Source organism: Leucoraja erinacea, chromosome 28 (assembly GCF_028641065.1).
Source record: "Leucoraja erinacea ecotype New England chromosome 28, Leri_hhj_1, whole genome shotgun sequence".
In the NCBI taxonomy this organism is placed as follows: Eukaryota; Metazoa; Chordata; class Chondrichthyes; order Rajiformes; family Rajidae; genus Leucoraja; species Leucoraja erinaceus.
In genome coordinates this window covers 1,719,476-1,736,204 of record NC_073404.1, presented here as the reverse complement: position 1 = coordinate 1,736,204, position 16,729 = coordinate 1,719,476, and the positions used below count along the sequence as shown (strand labels likewise).

General features: G+C 55.0%; 1 pseudogene; it reads left to right on the top strand.

Annotated features, from left to right (window-relative positions):
- Positions 1–16,729, top strand: part of LOC129710442 (active breakpoint cluster region-related protein-like) — a 60,154-nt pseudogene that overhangs the window by 17,484 nt on the left and 25,941 nt on the right.

The following is a 16,729-nucleotide window of genomic DNA, read 5'->3' as shown; positions in this document are numbered from 1 at the left end:
GAATGGCGGATATAGTTTGACCCGAGCAAGTGTGAGGTGTTGCACTTTGCGAAGTTGAATGAAGGAGAAAATATACAATAAATGTCAAGACCCTTAACAGCATTGACGTACAGAGGGATCTTAGGATCCAAGTCCATGACTCCCTGAAAGTGGCCACAGAAATAGATAGAGTGGTGAAAAAGGCTTACCTTCGCAGGGCGGGGCATCTATACTTAATTAAAACTCTGATCTTGTTATTTTCCGGTTTGCGTGGTCTTTCTATTTGCGCAAAAACGGTACGCGAGAGCGCTCCAATGTTCGACAGCGTACTCACCGTTCTCCTGTGCTGCGAGTGCATCGTTTCATTCCGATCGGTGGTCTAATGTAAAAGTTAGTGAGGTTTAAAAATCTTAAAACCCGCGCGTGCGCAGATCGATCTCCTCTCCTGCCAATGAAAACCTCCTCTACCCCACAACCCCGTCTATTCTCCGAGCTTCCCCCCCCCCCCACAAATCCCCCCAGCCCACGCACACACAACCCCTCCGCTCACAGCAACCCCGCCACACAGCGGCTGGCCACGGCAACCCTCCACCCCCCACACCCGGCCCCCACCTGAAGCCGTCCCGTCCTCAGCAACAGAATGCTCCCCCACCCCCACCCCTCGCCCCCCCCATCAGCCCCCTGAAGGCGTCTCGATGCTCCACACCGGTCCCCACCTGAAGCTGGTGGGGAGCGGTAGGCCATGGCAGCCCTCCCCCTCCCCTCCCTCCACTGGCCCCCGACTGGCGCCACCTGAAGCCGTACCAGTCCCCGGCTGCAGGACGCTCCCCTCCGGCCCCCGCCTGAAGCAGTCCGCATCCCTCGGCTCCAGAACGCAACAAAAGACGCAACAAGAAAGAATGGACTGAATAAATCTCATTTTTAACATTTAAATTGTTATATTTTAAGAGTTATTCACATTTTAAGCTTGTGGTGCCCGTCAGCTGCGCCTGCCTGCGCAGTAATACTTGCATGTCCTACGTCACAATTAGAACCCAATGGGCGGGAATGGCTGCGCTGCCAGAGAATGACGAAGAGTGGATGGATGGCGGGGGTTGAGGGGGGATGGAGTAAGTACAGGACGCTCCCACCCCCACTGGCCCCTGACAGCCCCCGCCAGAAGCCGACCCCCTCCCCCGGCTGCCCGTAGTATGTGGGATGTGAAACAGGGCTGATGTAGAATTATTGTGTGGGGATCACAGGTTTATGTGGACTCGATAGATTCAAGGGTCTGTTTCCACGCTGTATCTCTAAACCAAACTAAAGAGGTAGTTGAAGCAGGTATTATAACAGCATTTAAAGAACGTGGATAGGAAAGGTTTGGAGGGAAATGGGTCGGGTGGGTGAATGGGTCAAAGTTTAAGAATAAGGGGTCGGCCATTTAGGACTGAGACGAGGAAAAACGTTTTCACCGAAAGAGTTGTGAATCTGTGGAATTCTCTGCCACAGAAGGCAGTGGAGGCCAATTTACTGGATGTTTTCAAGAGAGAGTTAGATTTAGCTCTTAGGACTAATGGAATCGAGGGATATGGGGGAAAAGCCGGAACGGGGTACTGATTTTAGATGATCAGCCATGATCATATTGAATGGCGGTGCTGGCTGGAAGGGCCGAATGGCCTACTCCTGCACCTATTTTTCTATGTTTGTAATAGGATTGGTGTAGATTGATATCTTGGTCGGCATGGACGGGTCGGGCTGAAGGGCCTGTTCCGTGCTGTACGACTGTGTGCTGGGGATGGGGCAATGAATGAATGCGGGCAGAGTTGCTGCCTCACAGCGGCAGAGACCCGGGTTCCATCCTAACTGTGGGTGCTGTCTGTTTGGAGTTTGGCCGTTCTCCCTGTGACCTGCATGGGTTTTCTCCGGGAGCTCTGGTTTTCTGCGGGACCTCTAAACTGAATAGACGTGGAGTTGAGGAGGGCAGGGAAGAAACACTCTGGGAGATGGGAGTGAACATGTGTAAAGTAAACAAGTAGGTGTGACTGGGTACACTGCGGGTTGGCGGAGGCAGGAGCGTTGCTCAGCGCTTGTCAACATGCTGTTGTTGTTCAGAGACAGGCCCTGCAACATTCCAGTGTCTGCAGGGAATGGGGGCGGTGCAATAGTGCTCAAGGTCCGAAGGTCCCCAATAACCATATAACCATATAACAATCACAGCACGGAAACAGGCCATCTCGGCCCTTCTAGTCTGTGCCGAACACTTACTCTCACCGTCCCATCTACCTGCACTCAGACCATAACCTTCCATTCCCTTCCCGTCCATATACCTATCCAATTTATTTTTAAATGATAAAACCGAACCTGCCTCCACCACTTCTACTGGAAGCCCATTCCACACAGCTACCACTTTCTGAGTAAAGAAGTTACCCTGAAACTTTTGTCCCTTAATTCTCAAATCATGTCCTCTTGTTTGAATCTTCCCTACTCTCAGTGGGAAAAGCTTATCCACATCAACTCTGTCTATCCCTCTCATCATTTTAAAGACCTCTATCGTCCCCCCTTAACCTTCTGCGCTCCAAAGAATAAAGACCTAACTTGTTCAACCTTTCTCTGTAACTTAGTTGCTGAAACCCACGCAACATTCTAGTAAATCTCCTCTGTACTCTCTCTATCTTGTTGACACCTTTTCTATAATTTGGCGACCAAAATTGTACACTATACACCAGAATTGGCCTCACCAATGCCTTGTACAATTTTAACATTACATCCCAACTTCTTTTCTCAATGGTCTGATATATAAAGGCCAGCACGCCAAAAGCTTTCTTTACCACCCTATCTACATGAGATTCCACCTTCAGGGAACTGTGCACAGTTATTCCTAGATCCCTCTGTTCAACTGCATTCCTTAATTCGCTACCATTTACCATGTACGTCGTATTTTGTTTTGTCCTGCCAAGATGTAGCACCTCACACTTATCAGCATTAAACTCCAACTGCCATCTTTCAGCCCACTCTTCCAAATGGCCTAAATCTCTCTGTAGACTTTGAAAATCGACTTCATTATCCACAACACCACCTATCTTAGGTTACACAAAAAAGCTGGAGAAACTCAGCGGGTGCAGCAGCATCTATGGAGCGAAGGAAATAGGCAACGTTTTGGGCCGAAACCCTTCTTCAGACCTGTACGAAAGAAGTTAACCACCTATCTTAGTATCATCTGCATACTTACTAATCCAATTTACCACACCATCATCCAGATCATTCATGTATATGACAAACAACAGTGGACCCAACACAGATCCCTGTGGCACCCCACTAGTCACCGGCCTCCAACCTGACAAACAGTTATCGACCATTACTCTCTGGTATCTCCAATGAGGTAGATAGTAGTTCAGCACTGCCCTCTGGTTGTGATAGGATGATTCAGTTGCCTGATAACAGCTGGGAGAAACTGTCCCTGAATCTGGAGGTGACGAGGGAGTGGCCGGGGTGAGACTCGTCCTTGATTATGTTGGAAGATGCATCTATGCTGGGACCTCTGCTGTCTGTAATATATGTCAATAACTTAAGCCCCTGTCCCACTGTACGAGGTAATTCACGAGTTCTCCCATGTTTCCCCTGATTCGAACTCGGAGAATTACGGTCATGGCTGCTCGTAGGTACTCGGGGCTTTTGTGGACATTTTTCAACATGTTGAAAAATCCTCACTAGTCTTCACGGGCTTACTGCGTTTCTCGAGTACCTGCCATTAGCGTTACGAGCCGCTAAGAGACGCCCCGAGCTCCGACGTACCCGCTATGTACATTCTACGTGCTTACCACGAGTTTGATTTTTTTTTTTAAACTCGGGAGAGTTCTTGGATGACCTCGTTCAGTGGGACAGGCCCTAAAGACGGAATGGTTAGTAAGTTTGCAGATGACACCATGATAGCTGGGATCATGGACTGTGAGGATGGCTGTCAATGTGTACAGTGGGATATAGATCAGCTATAGAAATAGGCAGAGAAATGGCAGGTGTAGTTTGACCCAAGCATGTGTGAGGTGTTGCACTGTGCAAAGTTGAATGAAGGAGAAAATATACAGTAAATGACATGACCCTTAACAGCATTGACGTACAGAGGGGTCTTGGGGTCCAAGTCCATAACTCCCTCACAGTGGCCACACAAGTAGATAGAATGGTGAAGAAGGCGTATTGTATACTTGCCTTCATAGGTCGGGGCGTTCAGTATAAGAGTCAGAATGACATGATGCAGCTTTATAGGATGGCTACATCAAACCACGACAAAGATTCACCTGTATCTCCTCCAACCTCATCTACTGCATCCGCTGCTCTAGATGTCAGCTGATTTACATCGGGGAGACTAAGCGGAGGTTGGGCGATCGTTTCGCCGAACACCTCCGCTCAGTCCGCAATAACCTACCTGAACCCCCGGTGGCTCAGCACTTCAACTCCCCCTCCCATTCCCAATCCGACCTCTCTGTCCTGGGTCTCCTCCATTGCCAGAGTGAGCAACACCGGAAATTGGAGGAACAGCACCTCATATTCCGCCTGGGTTGCTTGCGTCCGGATGGCATGAACGTCGAATTCTCCCAATTTTGCTAGTCCTTGCTGTCTCCTCCCCTTCCTTAACCGTCGAGCTGTCTCCTTCCATCCCCCTGCCCTCGGGCTCCTCCTCCCTTTTTCCTTCCTTCTCCCCCTCACCCCCCATCAGTCTGAAGAAGGGTTTCGGCCCGAAATGTCGCCTATTTCCTTCGCTCCATAGATGCTGCTGCACCCGCTGAGTTTCTCCAGCAATTTTGTGTACCTTCGATCTTCCAGCATCTGCAGTTCCTTCTTGAACAGCTTTAGAGGATGTTGGCCAGGCTGCATTTGGAGTATTGCACGCTGTTCTGGTCGCCCTATTCGAGGAAGGATGTGGGGCTTTGGAGAGGGTGCGGAGAAGGTTTACCAGGTTGATGCTTGGATTTGGGGGTATTAGTTACAGGAAGAGTTTGGACACTCTGGAACGCCGGAGGTTGCGGGGAGACCTAATAGAAGTGTATAAAATAATGAAAGGCATAGGTCAGCTCGATAGTCAGCATCAAAATGTCACATAAATTTGTCCCTCCCCAAACTATGTTTTAAGGTGAGGGGCAAAGTTTAAAGGAGATGTGCAGGGGCAAGTTTTTTTACACGGGATGGTGCCTGGAATGAGCTGCCGGGGGTGATGGTGGAGGCAGGTACAATAGTGGTGTTTAAGAGACTTCTGGATAGGTGCGTGCATATGGAGGGATATGGATTGTGTATCTCGGCATCATGTTCGATGTAGACATTTTGCCGGTTCCCTGTGCTCTACATTTCTGTGTTTTTCATGCTTTTAAAGGGAAGCATCGCGGCAGTAATGAGAGGATATCATAGCATTGATGCAGGCCATTTGGCCCAACTAGACCATGCCGACCAAGATGCCTTGCCATTTATTAGTCCATCTAAACCTTTGCTATCCATGTACCTGTCCGAATGTATTTTGAATGCTTATATAGTACCTGCCTCAATTACCTCCTCTGGCAGCTCGTTCCATATATCCACCACCCTGGGTGAAAAAGTTGCTCCTCATGTTCATAAGTCATTGGAGCAGACGTAGGCCATTCGGCCCATCGAGTCTACTCTGCCATTGAATCATGGCTGATCTACCATTTCCTCTCATTCTCCTGTTGTTAGTGATGGAGAAGTGGCCAGACTGATGTTGGGCAGCAAGGTGGGTGTGGGTAGTGGACGATGGCCCAGTTTGTAGACTGGAGTCAGGCTGTGAGTAGGTGTGAAGTCATGGTTGGAGAGAGGTACCAGGGTTAAGTTTCTGTTTATCGAACCTGCAGTAGAACACGTTCGGGTCAGCTGACGATTGTCCAAGGAGCAGGGGGGCTTTCCTCTTGTGGCTGGTGATTTCTTACAAGCCCTTCCAAACTGAAGAAGCCATTAGCTGAGAACTTGCTCCTCAACTTCTCAGAGTACCTTTCCTTGGCAGCTCTGATTCCTCTTCTCAGCTTGTACTTGGCCTGCCTGTAGAGGTCTGCATCCCCGCTCCTCTTTAGACCGGCGGAGCTGTCTGAGTTCTGCTGTGAACCAGGGCTTGTTGTTGAACCTGATCCTCACAAAAGCTGACATATGATGATACAGTGTCCGTATACTAATCGAGGCTTGTGGTTGCTTCCCTGAACACATTCAATCCATGCAGTCAAAGCAGGACAGTAAGGTTTAGTGTAGTGTAGTATTGCTGGTTGGTGCGGTGGGCCGAAGGGCTTGTTTCTCCCGCTGTATCACTAAACTAAACTAAACGTCCTGCTCTGGTGTAACTGCCCACAGTGCAACATCTTGTGCCTGCGTGAAATTCTATCTGTCATTCTTTGTCCCCCTCTCCCAGTGGGTCTAAGTCCTATTACCCATGGGGCAACCTCCATCACTATCCGCTGTACCACAATTTTAGTCTCATCTGCAAAATTATTAACACTGCCAAAAACATTTGTTTTTTCAGGTTGTTTAGCCTAGAGATACAGCGTTGAATCAGGCCCTACGGCCCACCGAGTCCACGCCGACCACCGATCGCCCCTTCACACTAGTTCTAGGTTATCCCACTGCAACATTATGTCAGCTTTTGTGTGGGCAGTCACGGTGGCGCAGCGGTAGAGTCGCTGTCTAACAGCAAAATGCAGCGCCAGAGACCCAGGTTCGATCCCGACTACGGGTGCTCTCTGTACGGAGTTTGTACGTTCTCCCCGTGACCATGTGTGGGTTTTTTCCGAGAACTTTGGTTTCCTCCCACACTCCAAAGATGTACAGGTTTGTAGGCTTGTTTTATTGGCTTGATAAAATGTTAAATTGTCCAAGTTGGCGATATGCAGAGTACTGCCCTGCCGACAACAGAATTGAGAAGGCTCCCGCCCACTCCCTCCGCACCAGGGGCAATTTACAGGAGCCAACTAACCTGCAAACCTGTACGTCTTTGGAGAGTGGGAGGAAACCCGGAGCACCCGGAGAAAACCCACGCAGTCACGTGGAGAACGTACAAACTCCGTACAGGCAGCACCCGTAGTCTGGATCGAACCCGGGACTCTGGCGCTGTGCGGCAGCAAATCTACTGCTGCACCACTGTGAGCAGACTTGCTAATGTAGATGACGAGCATCAGTGAACCCAGCATTGACCCCCTGTGGTGACCACTGGTCTCAGGGCTCCCGTCTAATCCATCACCTTTACTCCACCCTCTGGCTTCCACCAAAGCACTCACTCTACAAAATCTTCCTCCATCCCATGCAATCTCACCCACCAGACTAACATACCATGCGGGACATTGTCGATTCCCCCCAGACCTTTAGGCTTTAGTTCTGACTTTAGAGATACTGCGATGAAACAGGCCCTTCAGCCCACCGAGTCTGCGCTGACCAGACGTACACTAGCATTATTCTACACACTAGGGTCAATTTACAATTTTATCGAAGCCGATTACTTTGATTTATCATAGAAACATAGAAATTAAGTGCATGAGTAGGCCATTCAGCCCTTCGAGCCTGCACCGCCATTCAATGTGATCATGGCTGATCATCCAACTCAGTATCCCATACCTGCCTTCTGTCCATACCCTCTGATCCCTTTAGCCGCAAGGGCCACATCTAACTCCCTCTTAAATATAGCCAATGAACTGGCCTCAACTACCCTCTGTGGCAGAGAGTTCCAGAGATTCACCACTCTGTGTGTGAAAAAGGTTCTTCTCATCTCGGTTTTAAAGGATTTCCCCCTTATCCTTAAGCTGTGACCCATTGTCCTGGAAAAAGGTATCCTTTTTCATACCTTTCATTCATTTGTTCTATGTACCTTTTCATATCTCTAGTTTCCCTCTCCCTCGACTCTCAGTCTGAAGAAGGGTCTCGACCCGAACTGTCACCCATTCCATCTCTCCAGAGAAGCTGCCTGTCCCGCTGAGTTACTCCAGCTACTTCGGTTTAAACCAGCATCTGCAGTTCCCTCCAACACATTCAAACCTGTACGTCTTTGTGTGGGAGAAAACTGCAGATCCCGGTGGAAACCCAGGCAGGTCACGGGGAGAACGTACAGACTCCGCACAGACAGCACCCGTGGTCAGGATGGAACCCGGGTCTCTGGCGCTGTGAGGCAGCAACTCTACCCATTGTAAATGATGAAATCTGCGGTCAAATGTCCGTCTCAGTAACAGTGACCAGGGTCACAACCCTCCTCCAGACACTGCCCCTCGCTGTGCAGTCCGGCGCCGGCCGCTCGGCCCGTCCTGTCCCGCCCTATCCCGTGGATGCTGACGGCCAGGTAGCGGTCTATGGCGACGCCCAGGAGGCTGAAGATGGAGCTCTGTGTGAGGACGAGCACGAAGCAGGCGAGGAAGCGGCAGGGGTGGAACGGGATGGAAAGAAGTATTTGATGCAATTTGTCTCCTTGTCCTGGATGTCATGGACCTCTTGACAACACAGCCATGCTGACGACCACAAGCAGTCCCGGCCTCTCCCTGTGAATCCTGTCCTTCCAGTAACATTCCCACCACTCACGTCAGGCTCACCGCGGTGCCTGCAGCTCCAGGCCTGTCCCTGCCGCCCTCCTTAATCAACCCCCTCCAGTCCTCCAGTAGCTTACCGTGACTAGTGATAGGAAGCAGCCCACCACCGCCAGAGTTGGGGCCAGAGACCCGGGTTCCATCCTGACTATGGGCGCTGCCTGTGCGGAGGTTGCACGTTCTCCCCGTCACCTGCGTGGGTTTTCTCTGGGGGGTCGGGGCGGGGGTCAGAGGTTGGGTCGGGGTCATCATCACTCACCTGTGCTCTCTCTTTCTCCACAGACTTTGGGTTTGGGGAGGGGAGTGAGGGGGAGAGGGGTGAAGATCCTCCCCCTACACAGGATGGAGCAGAGACCCTCCCCTTCATCGACGAGTCGCCCACCAGCTCCCCCCAGCCCAGCGCCACCGCACCCGAGGACCAGCACTCCCCACCCCCCACCCCAGACGGCACCCCTGAGGTAGGTCACAGCAACTGGGTGAGGGGGAGGGAGGGGTGGGAGGAGAGGTGGGGGCTTAAGGGGAAGGGGAAGGGGTGGGAAGAGGAGGGAGTGGGGTGGAGAGGGATTGGTGACGGGGAGGGGGGTAGGAGAGGGACAGGGGAGGGGGGAGGGGGGAGCAGGGAGATATTATCTGCCATCTGCCCCATTTTTGCCCTGATTTTCTTATGGTGGGGTACAGTACCGGTGGGGACAGGTCTGTGTAACACTGGGCACTTTGGCAGGTTCAATGTAAGGGGAACATATACAGTTAATGGCACCACCCTTAACAACATTGATGTACAGAAGAATCTTGGGGTCCAAGTTCATAACAGCCCGAAAGTGGTGAGACTAGTAGATAGAGTGGTGAAGAAGGTGTCTGGTATACTTGCCTTCACAGGTCATGGCATTGAGTATAAGAGTCAGGAAGTCATGAAGCTGCTCTCTAGGAGGTTGGATGGGCCACATTTGGAGTAGTGCGTACAGTTCTGGTCGCCCCATTACAGGATAGGCTTTGGTGCAGTGGAGGTTTACAGATATAACAAACAAATAGAGACAAAGTGCTGGAGTAACTGAGTGGAGTTGGTCAGCTGGAGAACATGGAGAGGTGACGTTTCAGGTCACGATCCTTTTACGCGAATGATGCCTGGATTAGTGGGTGTAAAGGGCCTGTCCCACTTTCACGACCTAATTCACGACCTCTGCCGAGTTTGCCCTTGACTCGTACTCGCAGCATGGTCGTCACGAGGTCCTAAGCAGGTCGTAGGTAGGTCGTGATGCTATAGGTACTCGTGGCATCAAGTAGGTCGGGACGTTTTTTCCACATGATGAAAAATGTCCACGAGTAAAGAAAGGTGGTGAAAGTGGGACAGGCCCTTTAGTTATCGGGAGAGGTTGGGCAAACTTGGATTGTTTTCTCTGGAACCGTTGGAGATTGAGGGGAGACGTGATGGAAGTGTGTACAATAATGAGAGGCAGGGATAGGGTAGACAGGCAGAACCTTGCTCCCAGGATGCAAATATCAAATACTAGAGATCACAGCAATGAGGTGGGAGGGGCAGAGATTCAAGATGTGCGGGGCAAGTAATTTTACACAGAGGGTGGGGGCCTGGAACACAGTGCGGGGGGGGGAGACAGATATGATGGTGGTGTTTAGGAGGCTTTTGTAAAGGCGCAGGGTCTACAGGGAATGGAGGTGATGTGCATTATGTGATGGGCAGGTAAGAGTGGATCACGGCATCGAGTTTGGTACATCGCCCCCATGTGGTAATTCACAGTGTTGGTGTGGTCGGGAACTGACCTCTCTCCCTCCCCTTCCGCCCTCTATCCCCCCCTCCCCCCCCCCCCCCCCCCCCCCTCTCTCCCCCATCCCCCCCCTCTCTCCCCCCATCCCCCCCCTCTCTCCCCATCCCCCCCTCCTCTCTCCCCCATCCCCCCCCCCTCCTCTCTCCCCCTCCCCCCATCCTCTCTCCCATCCCCCCCCTCCTCTCTCCCCCCCACCCCCCTCCTCCTCTCTCCCCCCCCCTCCCCTCCTGCCCCCTCCTCTCCTCCTCCTCTATCCCCCTTCCCCCCCCTCCCTCCCCCCCCCTCCTCCCCCCTCCCCCTCCCTTCCTCTCTCCCCCTCCCTCCTCCTCTCTCCCCCCCCAATCCCTTCCCCTTCACCCTCCAGCCGGGCAGACAGCTGGAGATGAGGGGTCTGGTGTTGTCGGGGGTGCTGGCCAGTGAAGAGATCTACCTCAACCAACTCGAGGCCCTGTTGCTGGTAGGTGGGGGAGGGTCGGGGGGGCGTGACCTGGGTGTGGGGGGGCTGGGGGGAGCGAGTGAGCCCCTGTGTGGCTGGCTGTGGTGGCCAGGCCAGTGGTGACGTGGGGAGGGGAGGGGGGTGGGAGACCAGTGGTGATCTGGGGGTCGGGGTGAGACCCCCTGTCATCCTCTCTCTTGATATGGGGGTTCAGGGGGGTGGGGATGGGGTCGGGGTCGATCGTGGGGTGACACCCTTTCACTCCCCCCACCCCCTCAGCCCACTGAAGGCGGCCATGATGCAGTGGGCCGCGGAGGGGGGTGGGGTTCGTGGGGTCAAGGGTCAGTCTCGGTGTGACCCCCCCGCCCCAGCAGCTGAAGCTGGTCGTGGCCATGGTGGGAGGGTGGGTTGGGGGGGTTAGCGTCAGCCCCCCTCACTCTCTCTCCCCCCCACTAGCCACTTCGGCCACTGAAGGGCGGCGGCCACCACCTCTCAGCCGGTGCTGAGCCACCAGCAGATCGACACCATCTTCTACCGGGCTGCCCGACATCCACCAGGCCCACCACACCTTCACACAGAGCCTGAGGCCTTGTCTCCAGAACTGGCACCCTCACAACACAGTGGGACAACTCTTCCACACGCTGGTACATGTGCGGCGGGGGGGGGGGGGGGGGGGCAATTTGGGGGGGGGGTGGAGGGAGGAAGGTAATGTAGGGGGGGGGGGGGTGGGGGAGAGGGTCAGGGGAGAGAAGCAGGAGGTAGACAATAGACAATAGGTGCAGGAGTAGCCATTCGGCCCTTCGAGCCAGCACCACCATTCAATGTGATCATGGCTGATCATCCCCAATCAGTATCCCATTCCTGCCTTCTCCCCATATCCCCTGACTCCGCTATTTTTTAAGAGCCCTATCTACCTCTCTCTTGAAAGCATCCAGAGAACCTGCCTCCACCGCCCTCTGAGACAGAGAATTCCACAGACTCACCACTCTGTGAGAAAAAGTGTTTCCTCGTCACCGTTCTAAATGGCTTACTCCTTATTCTTAAACTGTGGCCCCTGGTTCTGGACTCCCCCAACATCGGGAACATGTTTCCTGCCTCTAGCCTGTCCAAGCCCTTTACAATCTTATATGTTTCAATGAGATCACCTCTCATCCTTCTCAACTCCAGAGTGTACAAGCCCAGCCACTCCATTCTCTCAGCATATGACAGTCCCGCCATCCCGGATATTAACCTTGTAAACCTACGCTGCACTCCCTCAATAGCAAGAATGTCCTTCCTCAAATTAGGAGACCAAATTAGGGTGTGGTCTCACTAGGGCTCTGTACTACTGCAGAAGGACCTCTTTGCTCCTATATGCCCTCTCATCCTTCTAAATTCCAGAGTTTACAAGCCCAGCCGCTCCATTCTCCCAGCATATGACAGTCCCGCCATCCTGAGAATTAACTGTGTGAATGGTTAGATAGGGGTGAAGGGGGGCATAGATGGGGAGGGGGGGTTTGTAAGTTCTCCCCGTGACCCGCGTGGGGTTTCTCCCACACTCCAACGACGTACAGGATTGTGGGCTACTTCCCTTCTGTAAAAATTGTAAAATTGTCCCGAGTGTGTCGGGAGTGGATGAGAAAGTGGGATAATATACAACGAGTGTGAACAGGTGATCGATGGTCAACATGGACTCTGGGCCAACGGTCTTGTTCCACGCTGTGTCTCTAAATGAACTAAAGTCATCTCTCTATGCCCCCCCCACCCTAGGCTGAGAGTCTGGGTCTGTACAAGGAGTTTGTGGACAACTACAAGTTGGCGGTGGAGATGGTGGAGAGATGCAGCCTGACCAATAGCAACTTCCGCAAATCTCCGAGGTGTGGGAGTTGAGGGTTGGGGGGGAGGAGGGTGGGGTGATGGGTAGCGGTGGGTGGGGGAGGAGTGAGGGTGGGGGGGGAGTGAGGGTGGGGGGGGGAGGTGTGGTGGGGAGGAGGTGGGGGGGGGGGAGTGGAGGGTGGGGGTGGGGGGGAGGCCATGAGGGTGGGGGGGGGGATGTGTTGGGGGGGGGCAGTGAGGGTGGGGGGGAGTGTGGGGGGGGTGGGGGAGGAGGAAGGTAAAGGGGAGTGTGGGGGGGGAGTGAGGGTGGGGTGGAGGCGTGTGGGTGGGGGGGGAGTGTGGGCGTGAGGCAGTGGGTAGTGGGAGTAGTGGAAGTGGGCGGAGCCGAAAACGAGGGGGAGGAGCAGGGGGAGGTGAGGCTGGGGGTGAGTGGGGGGGGGGGAGGGAGTGAGGGAAAGTGAGGGGGGACGGGGACAAGGGGGGGGGTGGTATGGGAGGGAGAGTGGAGAGGAGGGTGGGGTAGGGGGTAGGGGGTAGGGAGGGAGGGGTGACAGGGGTGGGGGAGGAGGTAAGGGATGGGAGGGGGTGGTCTGGCCGGTGCTGACTCTCCGTCTCCACAAGGATCTAAAGGTGAAAAATTCCCGGGACCCAAAGGAGACGTCCACCTCCGTCAAACTGGAAGGTAGGAACATGGACCTCTGACCCCTGACCTCCCCAACCACTGACCCCTGACCTCCCCAACCCCTTATCCCAAATACAAAGGGGCTTGGGAGCTGGTGCAGGAGTCCCAAAAAGTTAATCTGCAAGTTGAATCGGTAGTAAAGAAAGCAACCTCATTGCGAGCATTTATTTCGAGAGGGCTTGTATACAAAAACAGGGATGTGATGCTGAGGCTCTATAAGGTGCTGTTCAGGCCACATTTGGAATATTGTGAGCAATTTTTTGCCCCGTATCTGAGGAAGGATGTGCCGGCTCTGGAGAGGGTCCAGAGGAGTTTTACAAGAATGATTCCAGGAATGAGTAGGTTAACCTATGATGAGCGTTTGTCGGCACTGGGCCTGTACTCGCTGGAGTTTGGAAGGATGAGGGGCACCTCATTACAACTCACCGAATAGTGAAAGGCTTGGATAGAGTGAATGTGGAGAGGATGCTTCCAATGGAGAGTCTAGGACTAGAGGTCACAGCCTCAGAATGAAAGGATGTTCCTTTAGGAAGGAGATAAGCAGGAATTTCTTTAGTCAGAGGGTGGTGAATCTGTGGAATTATTTGCCACAGAAGGCTGTGGAGGCCAAGTCAGAGGATATTTTTAAGGTAGAGATAGATATATTCTTGATTAGTACAGGTGTCAGAGTTTATGGGGAGAAGGCAGGAGAATGTGGTTAGGAGGGAGAGATAGATCAGCCACGATTGAATGGCTCAGTAGACAATGGGCCGAATGGCCTAATTCTACTATCACATATAAACATGAAACTTTCCCAAGACCTCCGTCACACCTGAAGCTAGGACACAGGTTTCCCCAAACCCCACCCTACCCCGCCCCCCCTTTGTACCCATGGGGATGTGAGTGGGAGGTGGAGGCACTGCCCCACCCATCTCCCTCATCCCTGGCCCTGCCCACCCCGCCTCCCTGCCCACTCCCCCTCTCCCTTCCTCCTCCCCTCTCCCTGCCCACTCCCCCTCTCCCTGCCCACTCCCCCTCTCCCTGCCTCCTCCTCCCCCTCTCTCTGACCCTTTCTCCCTTTCTGCCCCTCCCCCTCTCCCTGCCCCTTCCTTCCCTCTCTCCCCCTCCCCCTCCCCCTCACTCTGCCCCTCCTCACGGTGCCTCTTGTTTTGCAGCTCTCCTCTACAAGCCCATTGACCGGGTCACACGCAGCACCCTCGTACTGCACGTGAGTATCAATGGGGGAGGGGTTCCCAGGACATGCCCAGGGAGTCTCCTGTACAGACCCCTCCTCCACACCCCACGCTTCCCTGTCCACCGTCAGGTCATGATGTGGGGGGCGGCGTTGCCCCCCAGGGGGGTCTGTCTACACAGTGATTCTTCCCCATTAGATCGGGGACCCGGGGTGGGGGATACAGCATGGAAACAGGCCCTTCGGCCCACCAAGTCCATGCTGACCAGCGATCCCCGCACACTGGCACGATCCTACACACTGGGGACAATTTATAATTTTACCAAAACTAATTAACCTACAAACCTGCACGTCTTTGGAGTGTGGGAGGGAACGGAGCACCCGGGAAAAACCCACGCGGTCACGGGGAGGAGAATGTACATCTCCGTACAGACAGCACCCGTAGTCAGGATCGAACCTGGGTCTCTGGCGCTGTGAGGCAGCAACTCTACCGCTGCGCCACCGTGCCTCCCTTAATCATTGTATCATGGTGAAGGGTGTGTTATTATAGTTTGTTTTGTAAATATTATTATTGTAAATAATTGAATAGTTAGTTTTGATTTATAAGAAACAGTGGGGCCCTCTGACCCCTGACCCCTGACCCTGCACCTTGGCCGTTGCAGGACTTGTTGCAGCACACGCCACCCGAGCACCCGGACTACCCGCTGCTGCAGGACGCACTGCGCATCTCCCACAACTTCCTCTCCTCCATCAACCAGGAGATCGGAGAGCGCAGGACCCCCGTCGACATGGCCAAGGGCGAGGTGGGGAGAGGGGGGGGGGCAGGGATGGTGTGGGTGAGGGGTGGGTTCATTGTGGGAGAGGGGACGTGTCATGAGGGGAGAGGTGGGGGGGAGGGGTAGAGAGGGGGAGGGTGGGGGGGGGGGGGAAGGGGGAGGCAGAGTTGTGGGGAGGGGGTGTGGGGGTGTGATTTAGTGGAGGACGACGGGCGGATAGGGGCAGAGATGGTGTGGGTGGGAAGGGGTGAAGACGGGTCAAAAGAGCACAGGGAGGGGGAGGGGTCATAGTGGAGGGGGGAGGGTGGGAGAGGATTGCAGGGAGGTAGGTAGGGGGTGGTTGAGGGTGGGACGGTGTGTGGTGGGGGGGTTGTTTGGGGGGGGAGGGGGAGTGGAGGGGCCTGGGATGGGGGAGTGAGGTGCGCGGTGGTGACTGGGCCCGGACCCCCTTGCCATGACAGAGCCGGCAGCGGGTGCGGGATGGGGTGTGGAGGGGAGTGGATGGGGGGAGTGTGGGGATGGGGATGGGGGAGGAGGGGCTAGGGGGGGATGGAGGGAGGGGGCTAGGGGGGAGAGTGGGGAGGGGATTAGGGGGGAGAGTGGGGGGAGGGGGAGTGTGGGGAGGGGGAGACAGTGTGGGGGAGGGGCTAGGGGGTGGAGAGTGGGGAGGGGCTAGGTGGGGGAGAGAGTGGGGAGGGCTAGGGGGGGGGAGAGAGTGGGGAGGGGATGAGTGAGGGGGGTGTGGGGAGGGGAGGGGCTAGGGGGGGGAGAGTGGAGGGGATGAGTGAGGGGGGTGCGGGGGGCATTATGGATCACCTGGCGGTGAGTGACCCCCCACTGTCCACACAGAGCCGGCAGCTGGTGCGGGACGGCTTCATGGTGGAGGTGTCGGACGGGGTTCGTAAGCAGAGACACGTCTTCCTCCTCACCCCCCTCCTGCTCTGGTCAACTGAAGAAACAGGCCGGCGCACAGGGGGGGTGAAAACCGACCCCCCTCCTCGACCCCCCCCTCGCCCCCCCCTCTCCCCTCGACCCCCTCCACTCTGAACCACCCCCCGACCCCCCACCCTCGACCCACCCCCCTCAACCCGCGACCACCCCCCCTCGACCCCCGACCCCCTCGACCCCCGACCCCTCGACCCCCCCACCCCTCGACCCCCCTCACCCTCGACCCTCGACACCCTCGACCCCTCGACCCCCTCGACCCCCCCACCCCCCTCGAACCCCCCACCCTCGACCCCCCCACCCTCGACCCCTCACCCTCGACCCCCCCCCTCGACCCCCCACCCTCGGACCCCCCTCCCCGCGACCCCTCACCCTCGGACCCCCAACCTCGCCCCCCTCACCCTCGACCCCCCTCCCCCCTCACCCCCCCCCGCATCATCGACCCTCACCATTCGGCGAACCCTCACCCTCGGCCCCCCTCACCCTCGGACCCCCCTCACCCTCGACCCCCTCATTCTGACTCTTCACCCAAACCCCACCCCTCACCTTTGACCCCTCCACTGGTCCTCCACCACCCTCTCCTCAACTCTACCTGACCAACCTCCCAACCATGCCT